We start from the raw sequence: 18,261 nt of genomic DNA, 5'->3' as shown, positions 1-18,261 counted from the left end.
TTCCCAAAACATCGCTGTACTAGTAGAATGCGGCCTGCCCATGTCAATCTTGGACCACCCTCACTGCCATTGGAGCTGTTCCCACTGGAGACCTGCCACACCCCTCCATTCTATCGCATGGCATGAAGGGGGGTATACCGGGAGTGTCCTTGCTGTCTCCCATTAACAAGTTTGCAGATCAGTTATTCTCTTTCTGGTGTGATACACCCCTTTACCCTCACTCCTTACACCTCTAACACCTCTGCACACCGCTGTACGTATGTCTCTTCTCTAATGGGAGCATTGTAGGGTCCATTTGCTGTACGATGCATATTGGAACTGATAACCACGTTCTCATTTCTTCATCGTGCCCTATCCTCCTACTGTTTGAAACATGTGGCCTGCAATTCTCCTAATGGGCTAGTTCTCAGCGCAGGGATACAAAGACTCAACTGGACCAATACTTGCCTGTCTAATGAAGAATTGGAGATAGCGCCAACTTACAACCTCCAATTGTGCTCCACAGAGGTCCAATTGTGGTGCATTGCCACGCGACCAGAAGCATCACTGTAACAACCACTAATAAAAGGGACCATTCCATGAACCACACAAGGGGCCGGCAACATTTCGGCAACAACGGTTGGAAGGAGCTAGTCTACAATCACTACCTTTGTGAGGTCAGCATCCATGCGCGGAGGTTTGTGACCCTGTCAAGAGCTGTGAAAGGTAATAGCTCTTCTGTCTACAGCTGATGTGTTATTACTTTCCACAGGAGGTGCCAAAACAATTTATCATCATCTGTTTGGTTCCAGGGCAAACCTGTCAACAATTCCACCTGTCTGTTCATATCCCAGAAACAGCTATATGCAAGCGACAACCACTGTGTTGAAAACTAGCACAGCATCATGATCCTGGCATCTTATGTGTGAGGTGTTCCAGTTCTTCCAGCATTTGTTTCTGCAAATACTTAGGGAGCGTGACGTCGAAACTAACCTTTAGGCATCAGCACTTATCATTTTAAAAATAAAGCACTGGTGGAAACTAGGCAGAGTTACTCCCACCTCAGCAGCAGGCAACATACATCAGCTCCCCTTTCCCGAACGCGAAGATTTATCTCATGGGTGCCATAAGACCCTAAACATCTAGGGGAATGTAATACATCTCTCGAGTTGATTCTGGCGGTGTGGGACTTTATAGCCAGCCATTGGCTATCCCTGGATCCTAAACTAAAGTAGGATCACTCAGCCAAAGACATTCTGGATCTGGAAAACAGCAAAATGACCTAATAACACTGAGCAAGGATTCCCCTGGACATACACAATCTCAAAATCATAGTACAATCTGTTGTTAATGTTTCTAGGCCAACAAGATCCTTGCTGTGTGATGTGGACTGGTGACAAGGGGTCTCCTAATTCTCACCAATACCAGTGTGCATAAAACGTGCCTTACGCGAGATAAGTCTATAGCTTTTAGACTCTGTTCAAGGCACCCCATGATTGTGTGGGGCAGAGCAAATGTAACGCTGCATGCCACCCTTACAGCAATGTCGAAAATATGCACATAAGCGCATACCTTGTTGGCCTTTTCTCAGAAGACATGTGGATCACTATGCCTTCCAGTGAATCTATGTGAAGAGCGACTTGACCCCTTTTCTTCTTACAGAAATGTAATGTCATAGAGACTGCTTTTAAAGGGGAATGTCCCTCTTTCAGTAAAACCGCGCCACTCTTGCTGTGACTAGCGATTACCCATCATGGAACTACTGACACGTTTGCCAGAGTTGCAAAGAATTTTAAAGGTGCAGAATTGTATGTTTCCTATTTCCATTTTGGTTACAATAGTTATAGGTGATGAAAAAAAAGACTCCGGAAATGTTGGGTCTTTTAAAGTTGCAGATAAGAATCATGGGGTTACCTATCTCTACCTAATGTGCTTTGAATGGAGATAACAATTAATGAGAAAACATCAAGAGCATCTAAAGGCTTAGCAAAAGTGGAAAGAGCACACAAGTACAAATCCCTTGCCGCCGGTCTCCTGGAATTTAAAGTGAGAATATTCCAAACTCGATGTTACCAGAGAAGGGATGAGGGTGGCATTCGCAATAGGGCTGAGGGTGGTACCCGAAGTCACCAGAGGAGCCTGCGAGCCCTCTCAGATTACGTGGAACCAAATTATTTGTGCTCAATTTGCCTGATTTTGCTCACTGGGATAGGAAGGGAGTACTTTATGGAACAGCCCCAAAATAATGTGCAAATGTGACCCAGAAGACCCAGAGAATATGTGACATAGCCCTGCCCATTTTTGGGTATCACCCCTCTGATGTGCACTTCTACCTCCACTCACAAAGGAGTTTTTTTAAATATAGGGTGTTGTTTTCGAACTTTCTGGCAATGTAAGGATCAGCCTAATTTTACAGAAAATATATTTGTCAAATGCAGGAAGTAGTGCGCTGATCACTTGTGAAGGTGAGGAGCTCTCTTCTTGAATGCTAAGTGCTGCTTCCCCTCAGGCAGGGGCGTGGCCACTGGTATATTCCAGTATACAGACAAGATTATTGTGCCTGTGATAGCATTGTGTCAGATCCTGGTGTGCTGTGGACTATCTGACTCCCTGCAATATCACTGTGGCAGGCGTCCCCAGGTAAAATCTATGCAAGGCGGTCACTATGCTGGGCTCTCCGTCTGCTGATCTCCAGTTGCACCTCGGGTGCACTCCTAGAGCACACAGCGATTCCTCGGTGTGTGTGCAAGCGGCAATACTTTAGGCATTCCTTCCATGGCATAAGACGGGACCACTAAGCAGCCCATGATCTAAGGCAAAACATAGTATTTCCCCAAAAATGTTCCAACCTTATTTCCACAGCACGTTCTGGCAATGCCTTAATCGCTTTTGCACCATCATGGCAACCACTAATTCTTTCATTTATGTACCTTATATACGTAGTTCTTATCTAATTACATTTTCATCAAAGACTGCTTCAAAAGATCTCTGATCTCTTTAGAGGGCACAGCAGTGTCGGACTGGAACAGGAAATGGGCCTTGGCACCAAAATAGAAGTGCCCCCCCATCAGCAAATCAGATAGCTAAAAACGTGTCCCACTGTTGGTATATCAGGATGGTTTTGAACTTGTAATTTCAATCTGTATCATGTGTTTTGCAAGATATGGGTAAATTCATGCATTTCGGCTTGCTGCAGGCAATTTTTGCGGTACCACCAGAGGAAAAACGACCCGACAGACAAAAAAGAGGTCTATAAATAGCCAAAAAACTGGCCTGCACACTGATAATTCAGGACTGCCTTTCGGGCACAACCAGATTGCCCTCTAGGCCAGTCCGACCCTGGTGCACATTATTTCTGCGTTCCACAAGGACTTTCTTTCCTTTAAAGCTTAGTCCTCAAACACCATTTACAAAACCATGAATACCCCCAGGACTGGTTGACTCTATGATAAAAATGTTACCAGATCCGTAGATCAACCGCCAGTTACTCATTCAACTACAACACCTGTTAACTTTCCTATCAGAAGAACGCAAATATTTATCCTTGAGGCGCACGTCTTTAGTCTCAGAACCAGGGGCACCTGTAGAGTGATGCACATTCACTCTCCTCTTACTGTGGAAGCAATTCCTGGAGAGAGTCAATGCTCTGCTCAGGGCTCCTACAGACCTCTGGTGTCCACAGTCATATTCCAGCAGAACATCCTGATTATGGCTTGGTCTATGCAAAACGTCCTGCTTGTGATGCAGTAATGGAAGTCTCTCAAGCTTATGCAAAGGATAAAGGAAAGGTTTGTGCTGACTCTAATCTCCGTCTCACTCGTCCTCTTGACTATATTAGTCAGGATTATCAAGATAGTGCCGCACACCCCGTTTCCCCCCTCCTGATTTTGGAGCTATATGTTTTATCAGAAGGTTTTTTATGGAAAACCTCAAGCAAATGTTACCCCTTAAGATGGATTTCACATGATAATTCCTTCGTATAGATGTCTTCTGTAAAGCCTGCTGGTATGTTGAAGTGCACCTGGCCTCAAACTAAAGGGGTCCAGACATTCCTCAATGTTCAGCCTACGTGGTTCAGTACTGGAGTAACTGTGGCTACCACTTTGAGAATAGTTGTGAGACTAGGAGGTCCGGTGTAGGTCTCCTTAGCTCTGAAGAAAAGCTGGACGGTAGCATGTTTCACTCTTCAGCCATTGGTGTGCATGATGGGCAGAGGTGTGTCACTGCCGATGCAAAAAATGAGCTAAGAAACTGTCCGGGCCCTCTTTCTGCTGTCCCGTGGTGTGCGCCAGTTCCAACTTAGTCAACAGCATTCAACCACCCATCAAGTTCTGTCTACTACTCAGAGGATCTGCCCCAACAAGAGGAGCCGGCACTGCGGCTGCCGCCACCCACCAGAAACCATCTGCCCAGATCCACTCCAACAGACTTTGCTCCCATTAGACGAAGCACATATGACTTATTTTACCATCTTTTTTAAAAGGTCCTTACCTTCCTTCTTATCTTTGTGTCTTGGGTGGCATGCACTCGCTTCATTGTCCCGCGCACTAACATTTGTGGCAACTCTTCCCTTCCCTTCCCATCCTGGAGGGCACACGCATGACCCCTCAACCCTCCCCCTCCCCCCTGCCCCTTGCATGCTGCTGGTGACAGTGTCATTTGCATGCCACCATCTCTCACAACCGAGTCTTTCGACAATATTCTCTTCCGATTAATATGACTAAAAAAACTGTACTAATACTGTTGGATTTAACTCTGTCTCGTTGGTGTACTAACTCCCATTTTTGTGTCTGGATTTATAATTTTGCCCAAGATACCTAATACTTCTTTACTAATATGATACATCCCCTGCTGCCCCTCTCCTCTTAACTCCCTTCTCCCTCTCCCCGTTCGCTGGATTGCTTTGCGGGGGCGACTCTCCGTGGCTGGTGTCTCTCTCTCTGCCCCTGCCTTCGGAGGGCAGCCATGTCTTAGGAAGAACCGAGACAGTCCATAGTTTTTCTCAGGATTAATTCTCCTTACTTGTGTGTATTCCATTTTAAGAACTACGGGTTGTTAGCACTTTTGCAAATGCCTAAAAAGCCATGACAAGGCTGGCACCGTTCCTCTCGGTAGATGTTTTCTAAATATATTTACTGAAAGCGAGTGGCTGCTTGTTGGAGTGGTCTGGACACAATGCAAACAGCGCAGAGGTACATATGTCTGGAGTATCTCGAAGCTCCTTAATACAGTATCCGTTCTGAGTTCGCGTTCCCTAGATGCCGGGCAAGCCGGGACACACGGCCGACAAAGCACTCACTTTCAGTGTTGTTGAAGATGCTACATTGTCTGTACCCATCAGCGTGACCAGCTCTAAACCCTGTAGCATATCTCATGGGCTCCTCCACTTTGCAAGCTTCATGTACCACCTGCAGTTCCTGCTTCCCTCCACATTAAGCCCACACCTTCTGGTGCATCTCCTTTTCCCCCTCCTTGATGTCTGTCAACCAGGTGGGGACAAGAACCGGCTTCAGAGCCTGCTTGCCACTGTTCCAGCATCGGGGTCCAAGACTTTAGATGCAGCTGTTTTTTTGTCTCTCAGCACTGAACAATCTCGCCTGATGAAGAGCACAAGAATTCAGGATTTTGAACCCAGTTTCAAAGCCCTTCTCCCAAATTTAAATTTGGGCCATGCACGTATGCAGAAATCAAGGTATGCATGCTATGAAGCAAAGCTGATTTACCTGTGTGTAGATTACCCATGAAGTAAATTCAAGTCTGCTTTTGCCCAAACTCCACCCTTCCAACAGATGAAGACATACTCCAGTGGACCTACTACTTTTGTACATGTCGCAGGAACTTCTTACAAGAACAGCTAGATATTGCTTAGAGGTATCTGATACTGGGTGCTATTCCTCTGCCTTTTAAATGCCTTAGCACCATTGGTGAGCCCCCAACCCCCTGTCCATGCTGTCATTAAAGACGGTTAGGGAACATACCATTAAAGAAAATCACTGCAAAGGCCTTCAGAAGTGTGATGCTGGTGGATGAATTTACTCTAGAGGACAGGTATTCAGTAGCACTTCAGGAGGGCCAGATCCATGCTAGATTCTCGAAATATCAACAAAAGAAGCATTTATAGACATTTAATCTAAATGTCATTCGTTTGCAAAGTCACAGGACACCCTGAAAATTTGATGTAGATCGATAGACCTACCTTAGTCCATGGCGGGGCCCCCTTGCCTTGATCCTGTGCAGTAGCTTGTTTTACAGCTTCCCTGGGATTGAAATACTATTGGTCAAGCTCCTCTACCTCAGTCCTGGTTTTCTCAGACTGATGTTAGTAGATTAAAACAAACATAGCTCCCTATATGAAATGTCAAGGTGACTGTGATTTGTCCTTTCAAAATGCTTTCCTCTCCTTCAGTACAGGGCAAGGCTGAGAAGTGCAATCCGTGTATGGGAACTGATGATTGAAAATGACTGGTGAGACTCGCTCACTGTCCGCACCGAGTCTCGGTCTGGTTCTTTCATCACTGTGGCTCCTGTATGGGGCAGAGTCAATCCACAACCTAACTGTATGGCCAAGTAAAATGGATTCAGTTGGATCCTACCACCTTTCTTCATCAGTTCATCGAGCATCGCAGATCACACCAGATTGGTACATAAGAGGCAGAAGCTTCTGGGAGTAATCAAACTGAAACTGCACTTCCTGGAAACCTCCTTTATTGCATCTTCTATCAACACCTGACTCTCAACTCTGTTGTCATTGGATACAATTTGTGCCTACATTCACTCTTTTACAACAGTCATTCATTGGATGGAGCAACATTCACCTGCATGTATATTAACCCTGGTGCAGGTTCCAAAGTCATCAGCCTCAAAGTGCAGCTTGTATGCACCTATGCTTCACGTGCTCTCCCAGAGGTGCCAGGCGAATGCTCTCCTGATCCTTTCCCCTAATGCTCTCGGTGTCTGTGCCCCCCCCCCCCCCCCCCCATGATCATAGATCCCGTAGGCAAACCAGCTGACTCCATGCTTTGCAACCAGCAACCACAGGTGAGAAACAAAGATACTCAGAGCTTATGAAGGAGCACACCAGATGCAGCCAGGGTATGATCCATAGAAAATAGTACCGTAGAAAAGTATTTCCTCTTGCCAACCCAGAGTCCTTGATGAAAAAGCTAAAGACATGAAGCACAGGACGTTGAGCAAGAACAGTAAACACCTCTTCTTGTTCCACAGGCTCTTCAAAAAACGCCATGGTCAGCACCAGCTCCCCTAGTCAACATGAATGGAGCCTGCCAAGGACCAATCGGATTCTGAGACTGAGAAGTCACCATTCCTACAGGAATATCCATTCTTATCTGTCGAAAGCTTGGAGGCGTCATATTTCCTCCAATCAATCCTCAAGATGGAGGCTTTCATGCTAGTGCATTGAAAACCCTCACTGCCTTTAGTTATGAGGGCCGGAACACAATATGGCTTCCAGAGTGCAAGTCTAACATGATCCTTGACTTGATTTATGTGTTGCTTTTCGGAATGCACAAGGTGAGAGCATAAACATTTTGAAGTCAAAAGGATTTTTTTTCTTCTTCCCCAGCTGAGGTTGTGTAGCCCCTGCAAAAATGTAAGTTGCTCCTACCTAAACCCACCTACAAAGAAATCAGATGAGTTTGCTTCAGGCCAGGGCTTCTGACAGGGTGGTAGACCCGATACAACCCAGGTTCATTATCAAGCAAGACACGAAACCAACTCTGCAGCAGCTCTGATGTCCGTGGAGAAGGCCTGACTCTCGCGAAGTCTCCAAATGTCCTTATGGGGTTGTTTGCATCTGCCATAAGCAGAGACTTCAAGAGGTATATGTGCACTTTTTTGTGTGGAGGCCAACTAAGCCTACCATTATAAAAAAGGTTTAGTTTACTACTTTAAATCAGACCTCTTCTGTTTCGGAATACTCTAAACAACGGGTGTATTATTATTATTATTATTATTAATAATAATAAGCATTTTGATACTACTCAGTTGAAACACCTTAGAATGACAAAGGTGAGGTGGCCCTAGTCATGTTAAGAAGCATTAGTTTCCTCAGAGCAGGAGGTTGGCTTACTTTAATTACACCGTGCCTGTTAGTTCAGGACTCCAGATTTCTGAGCATCCTAAAAAAGATAATCCAGTTAGACCTATATATATATTAACACATTTTGCCATAGACTCAGGGTGTGTAAACCACCTTGGTACATTAGGTTCTTTGTTTGCCTCAATGCTCCTGCCTTATCTCGTCCTCACCTCTAAAATTTGGAATCCATCCCCTGACATGTTACAGTTGCTAAGGCTAGAGGATTTAAGCACCATATAAAAGTGGGGCCAGGCCAAACGCTCAGGTTTGATTCTACTCATTCTCTGTCACAGAAGAGAAGACAGGATAATGACAGCCAATTCTAGACTTTTACACAATGAACCAATTCCAACTCTGGACACCTTCAAGATGACCACAACGGCTCAGGTTCTAGCCCTGTGTATTAAGGTCTCCCATCGAACCCGCAATCTTCATCTGGCTAGCTTTTTGAAAATGCGATAAGTTTTGCCTCTGATATGTCAGGAAACTGACAATGCAGGGCCCTCATGCAAACAACCTTACTTCTAGAATGATGCCCACCAAGGCACGGCCTATAGAAGCAGCAAGCCTAGCTCTGCCAAAGCTTACACGTAGAGCAGACTTTGTTCCGCCTTCAGATGGTGATACTCTTCACCTTCAAGCTCACATTTCAGTCTACAATTTAATATTTTGGCATGCTGCCAGACAATGAACAAGCAGGAATGCGTTTTATGCCTTCATCAACATTTATCACCCCATCCCCAGCGTTTTTTAGTCTCCATAAACATTGTTGGCCTATTTGAATTTTCAGCATGAAATGAAATGTCAATTATGGTGCTTTTTGGAGCACCTAAGATCTCATGCTTGCATGTATCAAGGCAGTCCCCACTCAAAGCTGACGATGGAAGAGGTGTAATTCCAACTTGTCTTAAGGTGCGTCAGAGATACGAGACAGAGCTGTTCGTTGTTTCCTACAGGCGCTATCATGGTGGACTTTGGAGGCCTTTTTGGTCAGTCAGTCACGTCAGACCGACCAGGTCGCCACATACTATGTGGAGTTTAGGACGAACTTCCTAGTAAATTCTCCAGAAATTGACAGCATTTATGTCAGAAGAATTACACAGCATCCTATCCACTATTTCCAGTGCGCTGGGGACATGGACCTTGTATACGCAGACAACATAATGGCAAATTTTAATATAATGTAATTCTGGTACTCGCTTCCCAGCCTGCTGGTCATGAACATTTAAGAGAAGGGTGAGAACAGTAACATACCACTTGTCGCTGATCATCTTGAAGGAATGAAAAATGTGGACGATGAGAAACTCTGCAAACTGTACAATTCCCAAAACGTAGGAGGATTTCAATATTGGTGTTCAGTGGTTGATATAAAAAGCTAGATAATAGGTGGATCAGACATCTCTGGGGAAGTCATCTCTGGAACAAGGGGCGTTGTGATACTACATCGCTCCCATCTTCTGCACTCGCGTGCCTGATCTACAGTTTCTATTACTTTTTGTTGTTTTAAATCATGATCTGAACATATCTCTCTGTAAGCGGGTCCCAGCACCATTGTATGTTCCACTCCAGATGATTTGTAATGTTTAAAAACATTCAGGGGCCACTGAAATGGCCATCGTTCTACTAGCTCCTTCTTTTCCTTAAGTTTCTCTTCTCATATCTAAAGTGCGACTGCTAGTTGTGAAAATTATCTTGAACTTTACATCGGACAAGTAACATTTTTAGCAATTAATCTAGAAGAAATTTCAGACCCCTTTCTCCCATTGCTAAAACGTAAAAACTTAAATATAAGCCACCCGCGCCATGATTTTCTCTTGTTCAAATATAAACGTTATATGCCCTGCCAGGGCCATTGTACCAAATTGCACAGCTAGAGCTAGGAACCGAGAATTGTAGTTGGAAAGTGTATGAAGCTGTTAACCCTTAAACTTCACAATTTACAAAGTGATGCCCTTCAGTTCGTTAAATTGAGGAGGCAGCTTTACAAGTTCCTAATGCACTTCTAGTTTCCCAATGAGGCATAAAAGCACCCAAGATAATGCATGTACATTTTTGAATGCGGTACCACAGCAATTTTGACAGTCTTATATGTCACATACTTTTAAGTAACCCACTCTCCTGTGGAACCGTAATTTTTTTTTGGTACTAAACTTGAACAAATCGTTTGCCCAAAGAAAGCTGTTCAATTCGCTTTCTCTCGAACCCTCTTCTTAGTGGAGTTCACCTCTCAGGAGGGCCAGTAATAACCTCCAGGCCTCTATTGCTTACCTTGTTTTTCACAGATATAATTTTGTTGACACTTCATTTTTCTAACGGATTTATGTTTTTATCTAATCCAATATCTGTGTCTAGTTTCTTTGTGATGCCTCACTTCAGCAGAGCTAGAGAGACCTGAAGAAGTCAAGTGAGACCTACATATCAATTTTAATTCAATTGGGGACCCATAGAATGTTCATCATTTGTAGGGAAAAACCTTCAATGCCCTTACTAGCATGTTTCTAAATCATAGGTTACTATCTGAGCAATATCCCTCATGCTCGTTATTAGAAGACTGTGGGGCTTTTACTCCAGGCGTCTTTAAAGCCCATTCCATCTCAGCTAAGCCAGTACTCCTAGGTTTACTCAGACATATTCTTGTCCAGCAAATCTTTGAGGCAGCGACATGGGCATCTGCATGGGCCTGCTGTGAGCATCACTCAGCGATTCAATATGCAGGAAGGGTGTTGGTTTCAGCCAAGCAACCTTTAGAAACCCGTCAACGTGGTGGAAGGCTTGAGAGTGTGATCTTCCAGAGTGCCCACTCTTTGCATTCTGCATCACAATTACAAATTAGGGTATGAAAAATGTAACTATGATGTTGTTCTGGCTTTCCCACGCCTAAAAAATATATTATTCTTATTACCTGTCCTCCTTTTACTTTTAGAATGCCTCCAGTGGTATTTTAATCAAAAACCATTAGGAAACGGGCACCAAGATGGGTGTGAGGGGACAAGATGCAGAGTGGAGTATCAGTCAAACACTATGCAGGCCTTGCTTTTTTTGACAGATTACCAGATCTGAAAGAAGCAGTTTCCGGTCCCCCTATTAGGTGGACGTTCACAGAGGTTTACGGCAAAGGATGTAGATCCTGGATTTATCGAAGCATTCAAAATATGATTGATTGCCTGCTAAAACGATGCAGCTAAGTAAATCGATTAAGAGGTCGTTGTGCTTGCTAAGTCACAGCGTAATGAGCATCTAGTCAATCACTTTTCAAATGGAGGCGACATTGAACCCTTTCATAGAATCAGCTTTGGCAAACTGATCAGAATCTTCAAGGAATTTAGATTGACTGTAATAGAATGCATCAGGTCTGTTCGCATGCACTGATTTTCGTTCTGTTTTATATTTTCAAGTTTAGCTGTCGTGACACCTCCTCAGCAACATGGAGGTGGGTGCCTGGCGTTATCTCTGGTAATATTTTTGTGTCAGTGGTGGGTTGAGGGAACCAAGCGAGACATGGCAAAGAGAGAAGACACCAACCCGGGACTCTGCCGCTCACTTACGCTCTCCGGGCTTCCATCTAACTATGCATGTTTGATGTACTAACAAGCAGCCACCCATGGAAAGAGGGGACAGACTATTATAGAAACGACCCCCCACGCCAACTTCCCCAGCTTCCATTGAAAACACACAAACAACTCACTCCCAGCCAAAAAGAACATCCAAAGAGCACAACTGGAAGTAAAGCACAAGATTTGATGGGTCTAGGACTTAGAGCTACGGTTTCCCCCTCTTTTCTACTTTCCATCTGTCTGCTATGTACAAAATATATCTTTCTCTCTCTCATTCAGTCTTTCCTTCCTTCCTTCTGTCCTGTCTGATCTCATCTTTTCGCTCTTGCACACTGCTGTGTCCTCCTGCAGCCTCTCTTTCCACCTCTATGCTCTTGTGATAGTGTGAAGAGCGGTGTAGTAATAGTCAAATGGACACCTACTAAAACAGCTGTCAGCAAACGATTTATTTTCAGCACATCCGGTGAAGAAAAAAAGACGCTCTTTGCTGTTAAATGAAGCGACCTGAGCCAGGGAAGGGGGGCTGAGCTAAAGTATTCTGTTCCTTCAAGCGTGTGACTGAAAACGCACAGGTGAATTTTTCTGAAGCCCATGCCACATTTCAAAGTCCTAATAAATACATTTTTTGACAGCGCGTCCAATGAATTTCCTGAAAGGTATTAGAGAGGGCATAATGTCCAAATGACCAGAAGACACTCCACAAATTTCAGAGGAAATGTTGATCTTTTTGGTTGAGGTTGTTCCAGGGTCCGCTGTCCGGTCTCTTCCGCAAAGCAGGCACATTTGTCAGGTGTCACCTGCTATAGACGTTGTTGCCGGGTCTGCTCTGCATAGGGATGCTCATCTGGTTGTCTGTATTTTAATACATCCATGTTTGATTCCACTATCATGCACAGTTCTGGAAGTCCCATTACTGAAGGTAACTCTGTAGCTTCGGCACCTATGGCCTCTCTCAGCGGCCCCGCTGCCAGCCTCCTAGATCCATGGAAATCACACAGATACACTGTTCTCCTCACAGCCTCACCTGCTCAGCATTGCAGGCTGGTGCTCCCTTCTTCAGACCCACCCACTGTACCCACTGGATAGGGATCCTCTCACCCTGTGGCACATGATATGAACCCCCCACACACGCCTGCTGTTATCCAACGCATATCACTTCCCTCACCTGCCTCTAAGCACAGACCAAGCTCTTCCTTTCTCATTAATATCTTATGTATTCTCATGTTAAATTTGCTTATCATCAGTAAATCTAGAAATTAAAAAAAAAATCCATATATGAGTGACATATGCTCCTCGACATATTACGATTTCCACTATGTTGAAGCAAGATCTCATTTTAATATCTGAAATTAGAAGTAGGAACGGACAGTTTGAGAGTTATAGACACTACATGCAAAAATCTAGTATTACCTTCGGAGACTCCAAACCTTAACACGTGGATGTATCCACTGATCCTCATCGTATCATTGCTTGCCCCTGCTGTTGCCTTCTTAAGGCAGTTGTCCTATCCCGCCTTACAGATGTGCTGGACCTGGATAGAAGAAAAACATTCTCTATCAAAGTCTCTATTTATGGATAGGCAGAGTTCTTTCTGGCACTTCACCACTCTCTAGAGGTGGTAGACACAGTGTCCTAGAACTTTCCTTGTATGTAAAAATGGAAAACCAGATGTACAAAGGTTTTCACATGTCGCAATCCGTCTGATCTGCTAAATCAAAGATTTCAAAACCTGCAAAGAACTTTTTCTAAAGTACTAAACCAATTTAGTGATTGTGATTTTTTTTTCAAGATGCTAAATGGGTTTAGAAATTATTACTGCTTTGCAGTTTGGAAGGGGTGAGTTTGGGGCATCCTTTTCAAATAGCGAGTCAGTCACCTATGTATCAATTGTTTGCAACCAGATACCAACTCCTGTTTGAGGTGGCAACTGATTTGCAAAAGGGAACAAGCTCCCTTTGGACGCCCTCCTCCCTTAGGAATCATAGTGTTAATTTCAGGGCGAGTAAGCAGTGGTTCATTTGACCAATGTCTGCTCAGTGGTTTAGTAGGCTACTGACGTGTCTCAATCACGTTTTTGTCTAAATGGATTTTTTTACAGCAGCCCTATTTCCTTGAGGAAACTCAGGTTCACATAAAAAAAAGTAAAATAATTTCACAGGGTTGGTGGTCTGCTGTCCCATGCAGGCCACCATGTGTTTTAAGGTATTAAATCAAAGGGAGTCGCAATTCTTTATCTTGTGAATAGATCCATTCTTTCATAGTCGGCTCACAGATGAACTGCTGAGTGTAAAAAATTCCATACACAATTTACGACTTCTTTTTGTGCCCAAAATGTTAGTAGGTCAGGACCTTAATCTCTGAGGTAAGCAGAGGCCCAATTCAAGGGGCATATTATCAAGCACGGCGTTAAAATTATCGCCGCTTTAGCGGCAGAAAACGGCTGCTAAAGCTGCGATAATGGGCTTGATAATATGCCGTAGAGAATTCCAATAGAAGCCCATGTTGACAGCAGAACATGGGCTTCTATGGGAATTCTCAAGGGCATATTATCAAGCCCATTATCGCAGATTTAGCGGTCGTTTTCTGCCGCTAAAAGGGCGATAATTTTAATGCCGTTTCTCAATAATATGCCCCTGAATCTTTAGAAGTCTTTAGAGCTAGGACAGAGCCTCTCTGCCATTTTACCACTTCAAAATGTACTAGAGATAGTTTCCCCTTAGCTTCCTTTCTCTGTAATGGAATTGTCTACTCTCATTTCAAGCTATCCTGGTATGAAAGAAGAAGAGTCCTCTCTTGTCCACCCGATGAAAGAAAGCCCCTGTTTGCATAGGGCATCTTCTCAAAGAAATCAGGATTTTATCTCTTTTATTCCACGCCACGTCCCTCTAATTAGACCCCTTGTATCACACAGTCTCCCTTTACTGGAAGTAAAACTTGGCTGCTTTTAGCTCACATTCTTCAGTGCAAAGAAATGTGCACACTGTACGACCACTGGCAGCAGGAGAGCCTTACTCTCACATCTTACAGTAAAGCTTAAAGGGATTCGAGCTCACCACAGACCACTAAAAGGAGGAGAATATATCTTACCAAGACAGCAACTTCCTTCACAATTAAAGTGCATTATTTTACACCTTCCCACACATAGAGGGAAAAAAGGTTAGCTTTTCACATCTTAAGGACATGGAGATTCAATGTTTGTTTAAACGTGATCTCCTCTATCTCATTGATTCCGTTTGTAGAGCGACTGTATTCGATCCCACGTCACCACCCTCTAAGGGGTCATCTGTTGTACTGCTGCAGACCCTTACACCTTATGGCCCTGTTATGCTGCTCTGCCAGACCAGATCCACTTCTGTAACCGAGGGTGACCGTAGTGCAACACCTGCTCAGAGAGGAGAAGATTCCACTCACACTTACCTAAGGAGGAGGCAATATCTACTCCTGCGACACATTCCCAGAGGTTACAGATAAGTCCCAATCTTTAAAGTCTTCCCTGAGAGCACATCTTGTCAAACAGACCCACTGGACATAAACTTAAGGTTACAATGAAAAATAATGAGAACATGAAGTCTAAACCATTTTACTTGGACTAATCATCTTGGCAATGGATGGTTTAACGGTCCAATTGTGGGGTTTTATTTTTGTGTATGACAATGGAAACTAATTCAGACCCACTATCAGGATAGCTGTATATCTCATAAGGGGCTCATTTGCATTCTAGCTGCAGAGAGGGTGAAACATTAGCCCACACACTTTACGAACATGTAGTAAAACGAGGTCAGTAAATCAAAGCACATATAGTTACTTATATCAATTTTATATACACATATAAATATTTAAATAAAGTAAAACATGTTAACAACATTTGGTAATTTGTTACATGTTTTTAGGGTTGAGAACGTTTTACATCAATGATAAGTTAGTTTTATAGGCAGATTACCATGCCATGTGGTTGCATGTTTCTGCTAAAATTGATTGTGAGTGGCCTGCCTCAGGACAGTTACAAAAGCTACCATGATTTGTAGAATTGCTCTGCTTTCACATTGTGCCCCACTTTGTATCCTCAGGTTCCAGAGTGGTTTGCTATGCTCATGAAGCTGAGCAATGTGCCTCAGTCCATGACCTCTTGTCCCTTTCTAATACTGGCACATGTAAAACGTTATCCTTCATGCTAAAGATTGCTTTACGGATTAGGAGCCCCACTCATTACTCGTATTTCCTAAAGAGAAGTCACCTTCTGGAACAGTTCATGTTCCTGAACTGGATGAGATTCCTGTTTCCTTTCCTTTATTTTGCAGAGATATTTCTCATTGCATACCACATATCCTTGGATAAGAGACCCTCTCTTAAATTTCATAGGCCGCCTTTAAAAGGTTTGTTTCCTGTGAAAATAATCTGCCTCTCACTTATTTTGCATCCCTTAAAGTAGGAATGCCTCTCTCACTCCCGATCCCTCACAGGAGGATCGGCTCTCACACTTCAGATCCCTTGGAGGACAGGCTGACGTTCACACTCCAGCTCCAGATCCCTCAGCGCAGGGCCCGCCCCTGCCACTCCAGATCCCTCAGCACAGAGCCTGCCTCTGCCACTCCAGATCCCACAGCGCAGGGCCCACCTCTGCCACTCCAGATCCCTCAGCGCAGAGCCTGCCTCTGCCACTCCAGATCCCTCAGCGCAGGGCCCGCCCCTGCCACTCCAGATCCCTCAGCACAGGGCCCGCCCCTGTCACTCCAGATCCCTCAACGCAGGGCCTGCCTCTGCCACTCCAGATCCCATAGCGCAGAGCCTGCCCCTGCCTCTCCAGATCCCTCAACGCAGGGCCTGCCTCTGCCACTCCAGATCCCACAGCGCAGGGCCTGCCTCTGCCACTCCAGAACCCATAGCGCAGGGCCCGCCCCTGCCACTCCAGATCCCTCACCACAGAGCCTGCCTCTGCCACTCCAGATCCCACAGCGCAGGGCCCGCCTCTACCACTCCAGATCCCTCTGTGCAGAGCCTGCCTCTGCCACTCCAGATCCCACAGCGCAGGGCCCGCCCCTGCCACTCCAGATCCCTCAGCGCAGGGCCCGCCCCTGACACTCCAGATCCTTCAACGCAGGGCCTGCCTCTGCCACTCCAGATCGCAGAGCCTGCCCCTGCCTCTCCAGATCCCTCAACGCAGGTCCTGCCTCTGCCACTCCAGATCCCACAGCGCAGGGCCTGCCTCTGCCACTCCAGAACCCATAGCGCAGGGCCGGCCCCTGCCACTCCAGATCCCTCAGCGCAGGACCCGCTCCTGCCACTCCAGATCACTCAACGCAGGGCCTGCCTCTGCCACTCCAGATCCCACAGCGCAGGGCCTGCCTCTGCCACTCCAGATCCCACAGCGCAGGGCCTGCCCCTACCACTCCAGATCTCACAGCGCAGGGCCCGCCTCTGCCACACCAGATCCCACAGCGCAGAGCCTGCCTCTGCCACTCCAGATCCCACAGCACAGGGCCTGCCCCTACCACTCCAGATCCCTCAGCGCAGGGCCTGCCTCTGCCACTCCAGATCCCTCAGTGCAGGGCCCACCTCTGCCACTCCAGATCCCTCAGTGCAGAGCCCGCCTCTGCCACTCCAGATCCCTCAGCGCAGAGCCCGCATCTGCCACTCCAGATCCCACAGCGCAGAGCCTGCCTCTGCCACTCCAGATCCATCAGCGTAGAGCCCGACTCTGCCACTCCAGATCCCACAGCGCAGAGCCCGCCCCTGCCACTCCAGATCCCTCAGTGCAGAGCCTGCCTCTGCCACTCCAGATCCCTCAGCGCAGAGCCCGCCTCTGCCACTCCAGATCCCTCAGCGCAGAGCCCGCATCTGCCACTCCAGATCCCACAGCGCAGAGCCTGCCTCTGCCACTCCAGATCCCTCAGCGCAGGGCCCGCCTCTGCCACTCCAGATCCCACAGTGAAGGGCCTGCCTCTGCCACTCCAGATCCCTCAGTGCAGGGCCCGCCCATGCCACTCCAGATCCCTCAGCGCAGTGCCTTCCTCTGCCACTCCAGATCCCTCAGGCCAGGGCCCACCCCTGTCACTCCAGATCCCTCAGCGCAGAGCCCGCCCCTGCCACTCCAGAACCCATAGCGCAGGACCTGCCTCTGCCACTCCAGAACCCATAGCGCAGGGCCTGCCTCTGCCACTCCAGATCCCACAGCGCAGAGCCCGCCCCTGCCACTCCAGATCCCTCAGCGCAGAGCCCGCCTCTGCCACTTCAGATCCCACAGCGCAGAGCCCGCCTCTGCCACTCCAGATCCCTCAGTGCAGAACCTGAGTCTGCCACTCCAGATCCCTCAGCGCAGAGCCCGCCCCTGCCACTCCAGATCCCTCAGCGCAGGGCCCGCCCCTGCCACTCCAGAACCCATAGCGCAGGGCCCGCCCCTGCCACTCCAGAACCCATAGCGCAGGGCCTGCCTCTGCCACTCCAGAACCCATAGCGCAGGGCCTGCCTCTGCCACTCCAGATCCCACAGCGCAGGGCCCGCCTCTGCCACTCCAGATCCCTCAGCGCAGGGCCCGCCCCTGCGACTCCAGATCCCACAGTGCAGGGCCCGCCTCTGCCACTCCAGATCCCTCAGTGCAGAACCTGAGTCTGCCACTCCAGATCCCTCAGCGCA

The 18,261-nt window shown here is 46.6% G+C and overlaps 1 protein-coding gene across 2 annotated transcripts in view; it reads left to right on the top strand.

The window, feature by feature from the left end:
- NRXN2 (neurexin 2) overlaps positions 1-18,261 on the top strand; it is a 2,164,206-nt gene that overhangs the window by 1,230,546 nt on the left and 915,399 nt on the right. The window lies entirely within an intron of this gene.

This window comes from Triturus cristatus, chromosome 9 (assembly GCF_964204655.1).
Source record: "Triturus cristatus chromosome 9, aTriCri1.1, whole genome shotgun sequence".
Classification (NCBI taxonomy): domain Eukaryota; kingdom Metazoa; phylum Chordata; class Amphibia; order Caudata; family Salamandridae; genus Triturus; species Triturus cristatus.
Note: the sequence above shows the minus strand (reverse complement) of the source record. Positions and strands in the feature narration are given on the sequence as shown.